The sequence below is a fragment of the Limulus polyphemus genome, unplaced genomic scaffold (genome assembly GCF_000517525.1).
Source record: "Limulus polyphemus unplaced genomic scaffold, Limulus_polyphemus-2.1.2 Scaffold2797, whole genome shotgun sequence".
NCBI lineage: Eukaryota > Metazoa > Arthropoda > Merostomata > Xiphosura > Limulidae > Limulus > Limulus polyphemus.
In genome coordinates this window covers 67,729-77,803 of record NW_013668407.1, presented here as the reverse complement: position 1 = coordinate 77,803, position 10,075 = coordinate 67,729, and the positions used below count along the sequence as shown (strand labels likewise).

The window sequence follows — 10,075 nt, the reverse complement described above, 5'->3', positions numbered from 1 at the left end:
TATTAAAGCACATGGCTCGAGCGTGAAGCCTTAAATCAATGTGAACGTGACAGGCCCGATTCGGAGCGTGACTACTCGCTTAGGCTTAATGAACAACTTCTAGCATGATCTGGCAAAGTGGGCTTTGGGTGGGTTTGACCAAAAAGCGTTAATTACTGACAAACTTTGGAAAATTGTTTATTATCTTTGATCTAAATTAATATGAAGGTCGTAGAAAAACAAACACCGCTAAGTTATAGGGCCACTGTTTTGATTATAGACAGAGTTTTTTTTCGTGATCTTTAAAGGCTTTCTTATAATGGAAACATGTTGAGAAGTAAAGTAGTGGGTCTATGTTTTTTCACACGAAATAAAAACACACTTGAAAATGTATACAAACACTCAAAACGGTTTTTTCATCGTAAACAAATGATCGTACAGTGATTTTGACCTTGTTTCTCTGTGCTCTCCATATGTTATGCTATGCATGGAAAATTTAATTTAATATTTTTTAGAATTTGTACGTTTAAAGTTAAGCACAAAGCTATACAATGGGCTATCTGTGCTCTGTCCACCACAGGTATCGAAACCCGGTTTCTAACGTTGTAAGTCCGCAGACATACGCTGTGCCACTGGAGGCTTTTTCTTACAAAGGCCCACACAGTAGTAAAATGTCAAATACTTACATATTTAGGCATTTATTCTTTATGAAAAACAGTCTACATATAAAATTTCCAATGTGCATAAATTTTATGTTTTCCTCGAAAATGAGTATTGAAAGGCCAGTCTACAAACTGTCATGGCCTCTTCCAGGCTTGTCATCAAGTCTTAGAGCTGTCTACTATTCTAAAGGTTTACAAGTTAATTGTAATGTTACTCACTCCTTTTTTGAGTTTGCAAGTCACTAAGTCTCAACGCTTTTTCCATTACGTCAGTTTGACAAGTCACTAAGTTTTATCTTTGTTCACTTTTCTTGGGGTTTGCAAATCACTAGTTCTTAAAGCTTTTCATTCATATTCGGGTTTACATGTCACCGAGTCTTAATGCTATCCACTCTTCTCACGGTTTTTCTAACTTATCAAGGTTTAAGCGTCGTCAGGTCTTAGCGCTCTCCACCTGTTTGCAACTTTCCAAATCTTAGCATTATCCTCTTTTAAAGTTTACAGATAATTAGATATAAAAGCTCTTTTAACTTTTCAGAGTTTGCAAAACACGAGATCCTAACATCATCCAGTCTTCTCAAGGTTTGCAAAATCACCAGATCTTCTAAAGGTTTTTGTAAGCCACCAGATCTTACTATTATCAAGTCTTGTAATTTATTTGGTAATAATCAGGACTTAACACTATACATTTTCCTCAGGTCTAACAACTCCTTAACTTTTCTGCCTTTTCAAATTCAGGTCTTAATATTGTCGACTCTTCTTCAGTTCAGCGAATTCTAAATATTTAATAACTATCTTAATTTCTCTGTGCTTCCAAGTTATAAATACAATTCGTTTCTATATTTTACAGGATTGTATACGTCAGCTCGAAAATATTTAACTAATATGAATGCTAATCCAGAATGCCATAACACAGATAAGGTAGAAACACGTTGTCAAATTATCTCCCCCCCCCAGTGGCACAGCGGTATGTCTGGGGAGTAACAACGCTAGAATCCGGGTTTCGATACCCGCGGTGGGCAGAGCACAAATAGCCCATTGTGTAGATTTTTGCTTAATTACAAACAATCAAATTATCTTACTTGCTATCCTGACAAAATCTTTTTAAAAAGTAATAATTTGTGCTAGACCCAAGTTAAAAAAAATATATATATCTGTTTGCTTAAAAATAGTCAGGATTGTTGAATAATATTTTGCTATGTAAAATTTTAACATCGACAGGTAATACTGTCGTGTAATGCAAACGTATTGCGGAAGAACAATAATACTGTATTCTATACGTTTAAACTCCTACAGTGAAACGCAACAATTTTGAACCTTGTAACAACTATATTGTGTTATATGAAACGCAACTTCTATAAATTAACTCAAAAATATTACTATATATATAACTCTCTATCTTTTAAAGTCAAGAGCAACAATTCTATTTTACATAGCTCTTAAAATTTTACAATTAAACTCAACAAAGCTGTATTGTGTATCTTTAATGTAGAGTAAAAAGTCGAGGAAGTAAATAACTTTCAATGGATACTGGATGTTTATCTTTAACTTAAACTGACGCATTCAGTTTAATACCTCAACACTGATAGATAACAGCACTGGCTTATATTACTTTAACTTTTTGATAAAATATGAAATTTCTCTATTAGCTGTTAGTCACTGATACAAAAGAACAAACAAAAAACAAAGTATTTCCTGAATTGTAATGTCACTTCTCTCTTCAAACAACTTTGAAGAGTTTGTTTAATGAGGGCAACAACTCAGATAGTGGCATTGATAGATGCATACATCAGTCCTGGCTAGTCAAGATAAGTTGTTGATTGACTTGGCCTATCCTCTACTAGAGATAGATCTTGTTGAAGTTGAAAAGTACCTGAAACCTGTTCAACTTGTTTACCAAGGGCGCTGACATTGCTATGGATTTATATATTCTTTATTTATTAGTCATGTTTTTTTTTGTTTTGTTTTTACTGGACTGAGATGGTGATGGTAGTGGACACTTTTTGGCTTTGAAAGTTGTTGCTGTGCAAAGGTCAACAAGTAGTCATTATTTTCGGCCTTCTAAAGTGGCAAGTACGCTCTCCAGGTGACGTTTTAAAGCACTTTTTGAAGAAGTTCCAGGATTAATACTCCCCAAACGTTAAAGTGAGTTAGGTAAGTCTCGTTTATCCGTATACTTTTTGTTATAAGATTATTTATAAAATTGGTTTAAAGTTAACTTTTAGAATTCCTGTACCCAAATAGAATGTAAAAATTGAGCCTAAACGAGCCGAAAAGAACACCGACTTGACAGCTGGTTATTACAGAACTTTCGAAATGAAACTTATAGAATATTTCCTTTATTGTCTCGTGTTTAAAAATAGTTCAGGGTAAATGGTACAACATAATATTATATTATAAAATAATAATTTATCTGTTTAACGTAGGTTTCTCATTTTAAAAATGGCTTGACATTTTCTGGAATGTTGCCAGAAAAGGTAATTTTTTTCATGATGTTTTACAAAAGCTGACTGTATAACCAGTCGATTTTTATTATATGGAAATTGAATAAGTTATGATTTTGGAAAATGTCATTAGAATAATTTTCCCAAAGTTGAGGATCCAAAGGCTTGAAAATTTAAATTAACTGCAGTAGTAACTATGTTTAAAAAAAGGACCTGACACGATATTCAGAATTTTATTATACATATATATGTGTTCAGGGAGGGGATTTCTAATTTCCAAGGCGGTGATATCCCCTGTACTCTTGGATTTGGAGCACCAAGAGCATCCAGAAAGCGGCCTGTAACAAGTCGCATCCAAGCCGTTATAAGAAAAATGCAGCATCTTGTAACAGATTAGAGTCCACGAACACACACACACACACAAAACAGTGGCAAAAGCCACCCACAAGTTTCAGGTAATGGTGCCCAACAAATCAAGAAGGATCTTTGTCTAGAAAAGCAACACAAGTGACGTGTGCATAAGTTACTTCCACGACATATCTAGAAAAGGAAAACCTATTGTAGAAAACAGAATGAATGGTACCTAGTAAGAGGGAAATGACAGTGTATAGTGACCTAGACGAAGGGTACATGGGTACTTTAATAACTGTACCAAGTTTTGTAACATTTTCTACCGGTCAGTGGATGAAAAGAAATGGTACATGGCAAGTCGTAAACTTTTCGTATGGAATTAATGATCGTTGTGGGATACTTCACTAATGATAAGTTAGGGATCAGACGATTGGATAAAAGGTTAAGGTGAACTTTGCTTGCTATCAGGCCAATGTTCTGGACCCTTTCTGCCACACAAAAAAATACTAGGTTTGTGTGAAAACGAGGTCAACACGGCATGGATTCACCAAATAAGGCTTCTATTCATACTTCGCGTTCAACGGTGGGATACCTCAAGCAACTGAGGAATGAATTAAGTTTCATGCTATTCCATACGAAATATGCCGTCCAAGTCGCTAGATATAGCGCCCCATGCATTTCTGTGTGCGGTCACACTGGGAAACCGTCGTCTTAGTATACTAGGTGGATTATGGTAACAGTGAAGTGAGGAGTGGCGTGCTTTGGACGTGAAAGCGTTATTACCGAGCATTTTGCAATAAAAAGTAAGTTGCAGAGCTGTTGTCAAGATGCACAATGGTCAGATGAAGGATGACCTGACGTGGTGCTGTTTAAAATCGTTTTAAAATAACGTACTCAACTCTGTGTATATATAATTAACTCACTTATAATCAGATACTATGACTTAAGAACGGGGATGCTAGTTTACATTCTAGCTTCTGACTAAATTGAACGGCAGTAGCTAATTTTTATTCATCTAACTATTCTATAACTTGATACTCTGGTTAGGAAATTTCATTTTGTTTTGCATTAACTTAGTCGACTTTCATGTAAACAATATTTTCTAGTTTATAACGGTGACTTTTGTTTGAATTCATTTAACTCTTTTTGTTTTGTTTTTATGCTATGTATGCCTAATTTCGAAGTGATAGACTTGAAGAAAGGCTGCTAGTCAGCACCACCCACCGCCAACTCTACAGCTACTCTTTACCAACAAGTAGGAGAATTGACCATCACATCATAACGCTCCCATGGCTGAAAGAACAAACATGTTCGTTGACACGTTTTGATCCTGCGACCCATACATTGCGAGTCGAGCGTCCAGGCCAAATCAGTCTATTCTTCTAAAATATAACTCTTCTTATGTGAGTAGTTGAGAACAATTTTTACCCTTCTGCGTATTTCTATGATTTGTATTTGATGAACCGAGTTTCTTCATGGCCGGAATAAGACAAACAAGTTTTTCATTCTCAACATTTTTAGGATCCTTATCCACGTGTGTGTGTATGTGTGTAGAGCGAGGGAGGAGGGGAGGGGGAAGTTGAATACATCAGAAACCACTCCTTAAAACCACAGTATTTAGGTATAAATTAAAGACCAATAATATTTGTCTGGGAGGGACAATGACAAAGTGGAAAGCAGGAAAAAAAACATATTCCTGAGATTACTCCGAGGCAATACACATTTGGGCTAGTCGAATAGGACAATTACAGCTCTGGTCAACAGATCGGGTCAACAATGGTGCAGTTACTGTTGAGATGCTGCGGGTACCTTTAGTGTAATGTCTTTACGCCCAGTGGGTAATTATTTGACAACTCAAATGGTCAGCTATTTGATACTGGTATTTAAGCTTTTTTCTAGCCCCTCGTAACAGTCGAGCAAATACTATCATTACCTTTAAGCATCAATGCGTAAGAATATTATCACGAATGTAGTCTCACCCAATAACACTTATTAACCATGGTTTAGATCTCGAAGAAACTTCATTTACAAGCATGCTTTCGAGGGCGTGGAGTTAAAAGTGCTTGCGAACCATAAAATTATAGCAATGTCCCGTTAATAACTGTTTGATGAATACAGTTTTTTTGTATCATGAAATATTTTCAAAGTGCAATTCGAGACAATCCGCCATGCTCAGACGTTACAAACGACTCCGGTTTCTTCGCTTCATAGGATGACCCAATAAGACCGAAAAGTTCTAACTTAGAGCATAACTGAAAATAAGTTTTTCTAAGTTGCATGTAAAGTCAGTGATATCGTATGTAAATCGGTATATGTTAATTTATTTTCATATTTTACTATTTAAATTGCTAGACCGACAACCTTGAATGTTTAAAGTTAATATCATTATGGTCGACTTGGGTATTTTTGATTAATGCTCACAAATGGCCGGGAGTTATTAATAATGATTTTTATTTCTGCTAAAATATGTCTTCGTTCATATGTAATACCAAAATGTTTATTATATAAATAATTACCTACATACAAGGTTTTATTACTGAAAGCTTTTATGTTTCGTTTAGATCAAAGTATCAACATAATCGTGAAATGAGTAATTATTTGATGAAATTTAGAGTAGAATTGGCTTTTTTTCTTGTTCTGAATTATATACTCTGTCATAAATTCAACACGGAACTCGCGGTAAGTAAAATCTGTTACAATATTTTTATAAAACCAACGTTAACCTCTTGAATAACAGAACTTATGGTATATTTAAATATATGTATTATGAGCTTCACACAAAAGCAGCTTCTAACATTAAATATGTAAGAATTCACAGTGTCAGTGGGCTGACAATTTTATGAAATATCTATACTCAGAACACTCAGGCGGGTTTAATAATTTCTATCTACACGAGCATCCCTTGATTGACGATTTAGAACAAATGAATTCTTCTTCTGCACTGGCTCTTAGAAAACAAATAATTGTATTTTCTTTATTCGGCATTTGCCGATTCGTTTTTTTTTTACCTTTCGTTCAATGAAGAAGTATCACGTTGCTAATCACATTTTCTTCTTTTTTCTTGCCAAAAATGCCTAATTTGTACTCATGAAGAGTGGAATATATATATATATATATAAAGCCAAATCACGAATCAGTCATTTATCGACCATTTTCCCAATTACTTAATTACAAAGTAAAAATACAAAAAATACTGCAATCAAATTGTCATTACCAGCTGAAAATTTCCATGTTTAGCTAATATGGGAAATTCCAACCTGTGCTGTCATTAGTGTTTTCTGGATGTTTTTATCTTCCTGTCTGGAATTACGATTAAAGTCTACGTTTTGCTTATGATCTGTAGAAAGCCAGGTGTATAGGTATGATCAACAAGCTCGGTTTCGTGACATATCATCTTCGACACAGCACGATCTTTTCTCTTGGCAGCTAAGGCTAGTAATCAGGAATTCGAAGTAACATTATGCATCATGATTCCGCTGTCAGAAGAACAAATTATCCCTGTAATTTACCACAAATTTTGAAACTGCCGAAGACGTTTGCCACCAGGGGTAAAGTAAAAGTTCGTGTGAGGCCCAAAGGATTTTTCGTTCTCATTTCGCGCCTTTCTGTGTCAAAAGGCACTCGAAAATCGTCTGCACGCGGCGGCCCAACACAAACGAACCGTGCCAACTTTCCACGCAATTTGAACATTAGTGCCATGCCATCATCACCCAAGGTCCATTTTCACAAACAGTCAATTTTCAGAACTTTTTAACTTAAACTTGTAGTTTTCAAAAATACAATTATACATTTTCACAAGGAAATACTAACTTTAGTACTATGCATTTATCACTCTAAGATCTTCAATTAGGCTACTCTTACAGTCTTCTACAACGAACAAATGTTTTGACTTACCAGCCAAAGATTGTACAGTTAAGGTAGAATCTTCATCTTCTACAAATACTACCTTATAAAAATCAATAAAATATGATCATTTTTGAAATTTAATATTTCAAGACAATGTATACCGCCAGTGACAATTACACCAACAAATGAAATTAATTTATTATTTAATCCCCCATATATTGTACTTTACAAAATGCTGCTATATATTTCTATAGTGATTAACAATTTTGGTTCTATACACTTATCACCAAAGAACTGTTCTATTTTTAAAACAGAGTTTTCTGAAATACGGAAAAAAAAACAACTTCGGTATTTTTTGAATTCGACTATAACCTTCAGAAAATTCAATTTAACAAATTTTCCATAATGCAAGAAATGAAGAAACAACAACTTCCGTTACTGTAACCACTTCCTGGATGTTTGATAGTTTTATGACCGGCAAAAAAAATATTTCCTCAAACAATCTAATTCACATTGCGGTATTACGGTGTAAATCTTTATTCATTCTAACTATGCTTTAATAATTTTTTTATTTTATATAGATTGTTTTAAACAAAATACCAAAGTAATAAAGCACCTCAATTTGATAACGTTCTTGAGAAAAGAGAAGTTGTAAAACAGCACTCAGCTGCACTTGTATAGCTTATTAATAACTTACATTCTGCTGTCTTTGTTCTCCAGACACTCAGGCCGATTGACCACGAACATCAGCTCTGCTTCATTGGCTTTATTTACTCCAGTGTTCATAAACTATCCACCGACAAAAAATATCTGAACAATCCGAATTCACCGGCAGGAGTTAGATCTTAATTCTAACAATAAAACCTCTCATCTGACCATCATTGAAATATTCTTGTATTTTTTGACGAACTCTTTGTTCTGGTAGGAACTTCCGTTTTTCTTCCAAATGCTGTCTGTGAAGATTAAGAAGTGCAAACCTTTTGTTTTTCTTATTGAAGTTATTTTATTGGAGATGTTAATATCACATTGTGTTGATTATACGTGTATTTGAAACATAGTCACGTTTTATTACAAACAGTTATCATGCTCTGTTTGGATTCCAAAATTGCTCTTAACATGCAAACATTGCACACAAAATTTTACTGTTTGATTAACAACGACCTATAAATATTATGTGATAAGCTAAGTTTTAAGGACATAAAAATTTCAAGTTAACAGTAACAAAATCTATAAATAGATAACTAATTTGTATTGTAGTGGCAAAAAACAAAGAAGTAATAAATATATATATATTATAATTATATAACACAGTTTGATATACTTAAAGTGAACAAGAGCTGAATATCAAAAGTCATACCTCGACACGACACAGCAATACAAGAGCTTCTGAATACTTAATGTTGGACCATGTTAGCAGCTCATCAAGTATTCAGAAGCTAACATGGTACAACATTAGTAGTTAGTAACAAGTTACTGGAATTTAAAGCTTCCAAGATTCTGTTAAGCTATCAATAGAGCAAAGAGATTCTTAAGCTTCCAATGTTTACCAGATAAAATTATTCTAAAGCTTTTAGGGAACTACAGAGCTATAGTAACAAGACACAGAGATTATAAATCTTTGTGAACCGACTGAGCTAGTTGTGAACTACTGAGCTAGTAACAAGACGCATAGATTCTGAAGCTTTTCGAGGCCCTAATGAGTTAGTAATAGGGCACAGGGACTTGAGTTTTCTGGAGTTATTCTAAGCTAATTACAAACCAAAAGTTCTAAAGCTTTTTGGGGACTGAATTAGCTAGTAACAGGACACAGGGGTCGGTAGTTTTGGGGATTCTTTTAAGATAATTATAAACCTAAATATTTAAAACTTCTATATAGTAACAGGACATAGAGCCAAGAATCTTCCAAACTTCTACTAAACTAGAAACCCGACATATGGACTCTGAAACTTCGAGCAATTTACAGATCTGATAACAGAATACAGACATTAGAAACTGAAAAAAAAAGATAATGAAGTGAGAATACCATAACCCAAGTATGCGAAATGAGTATTAACTCTTATCAGTTGCAAGCATACGAACAATATTTTGCAAGAACTTTTTAAACTGTGAGATCACAAATATTATAGACTCTCCAGTTCGTGACCTATTTCAAGTGAACGTAAATAAAATGCAGTTCCCAACTCATGACCCTATTTTACTTGATCATAAACAACACACACACACTCTCCAACTCAAGACATTAGCCTATTGAATACAGAAAAACTTAAAGTTCAATTCATTATCTTAATCTACTTGAAAACAAAATACATTCTCCAAATGATGTCGATAATTAGAATACATTTCATAAATCATAACACTATTTCTACTACTTCACTTGAGCATACGCAACACATTCGTTCTAACCCAGGGCCCTGAGAACTTTACCAGTAACAACATACATTCTCCTAATATTGGCACTATTTGATCATAAACAGCGTTGCACTTTCTAACCCATGGCCTTGCCCTAATTTTCACTGGCCCTGTATCTCGCATCGCGCAATCTATAGCATACTTCTGTAATTTTCTATCGAAAAAATATCCCTTAAAAGGAGTGTGTGTGTGTGTGTGTGTTTATAGCAAAGCCACATCAGGCTATATGCTATATCCATCGAGGAGAATCGAGCCTCTGATTTTAGCGTTTTTAGTCCGTATGCTTACCGCTGTCCCACCGGGTACCTTTTTATAAGGAACCTTGACTTTTCTGCCTGGTATACATGAAATGTCGATGTCCATACACATCTAAGATAGCAACCC

General features: G+C 34.6%; 1 long non-coding RNA gene across 1 annotated transcript; it reads left to right on the top strand.

Annotated features, from left to right (window-relative positions):
• The first annotated feature begins 1,820 nt into the window (after positions 1–1,820).
• LOC111087878 lies at positions 1,821–8,371 on the top strand. The gene is made up of 2 exons (XR_002612508.1): positions 1,821–2,795; positions 8,003–8,371. It is a non-coding gene; the product is annotated as an uncharacterized LOC111087878 (long non-coding RNA).
• Positions 8,372–10,075: the final 1,704 nt, after the last annotated feature.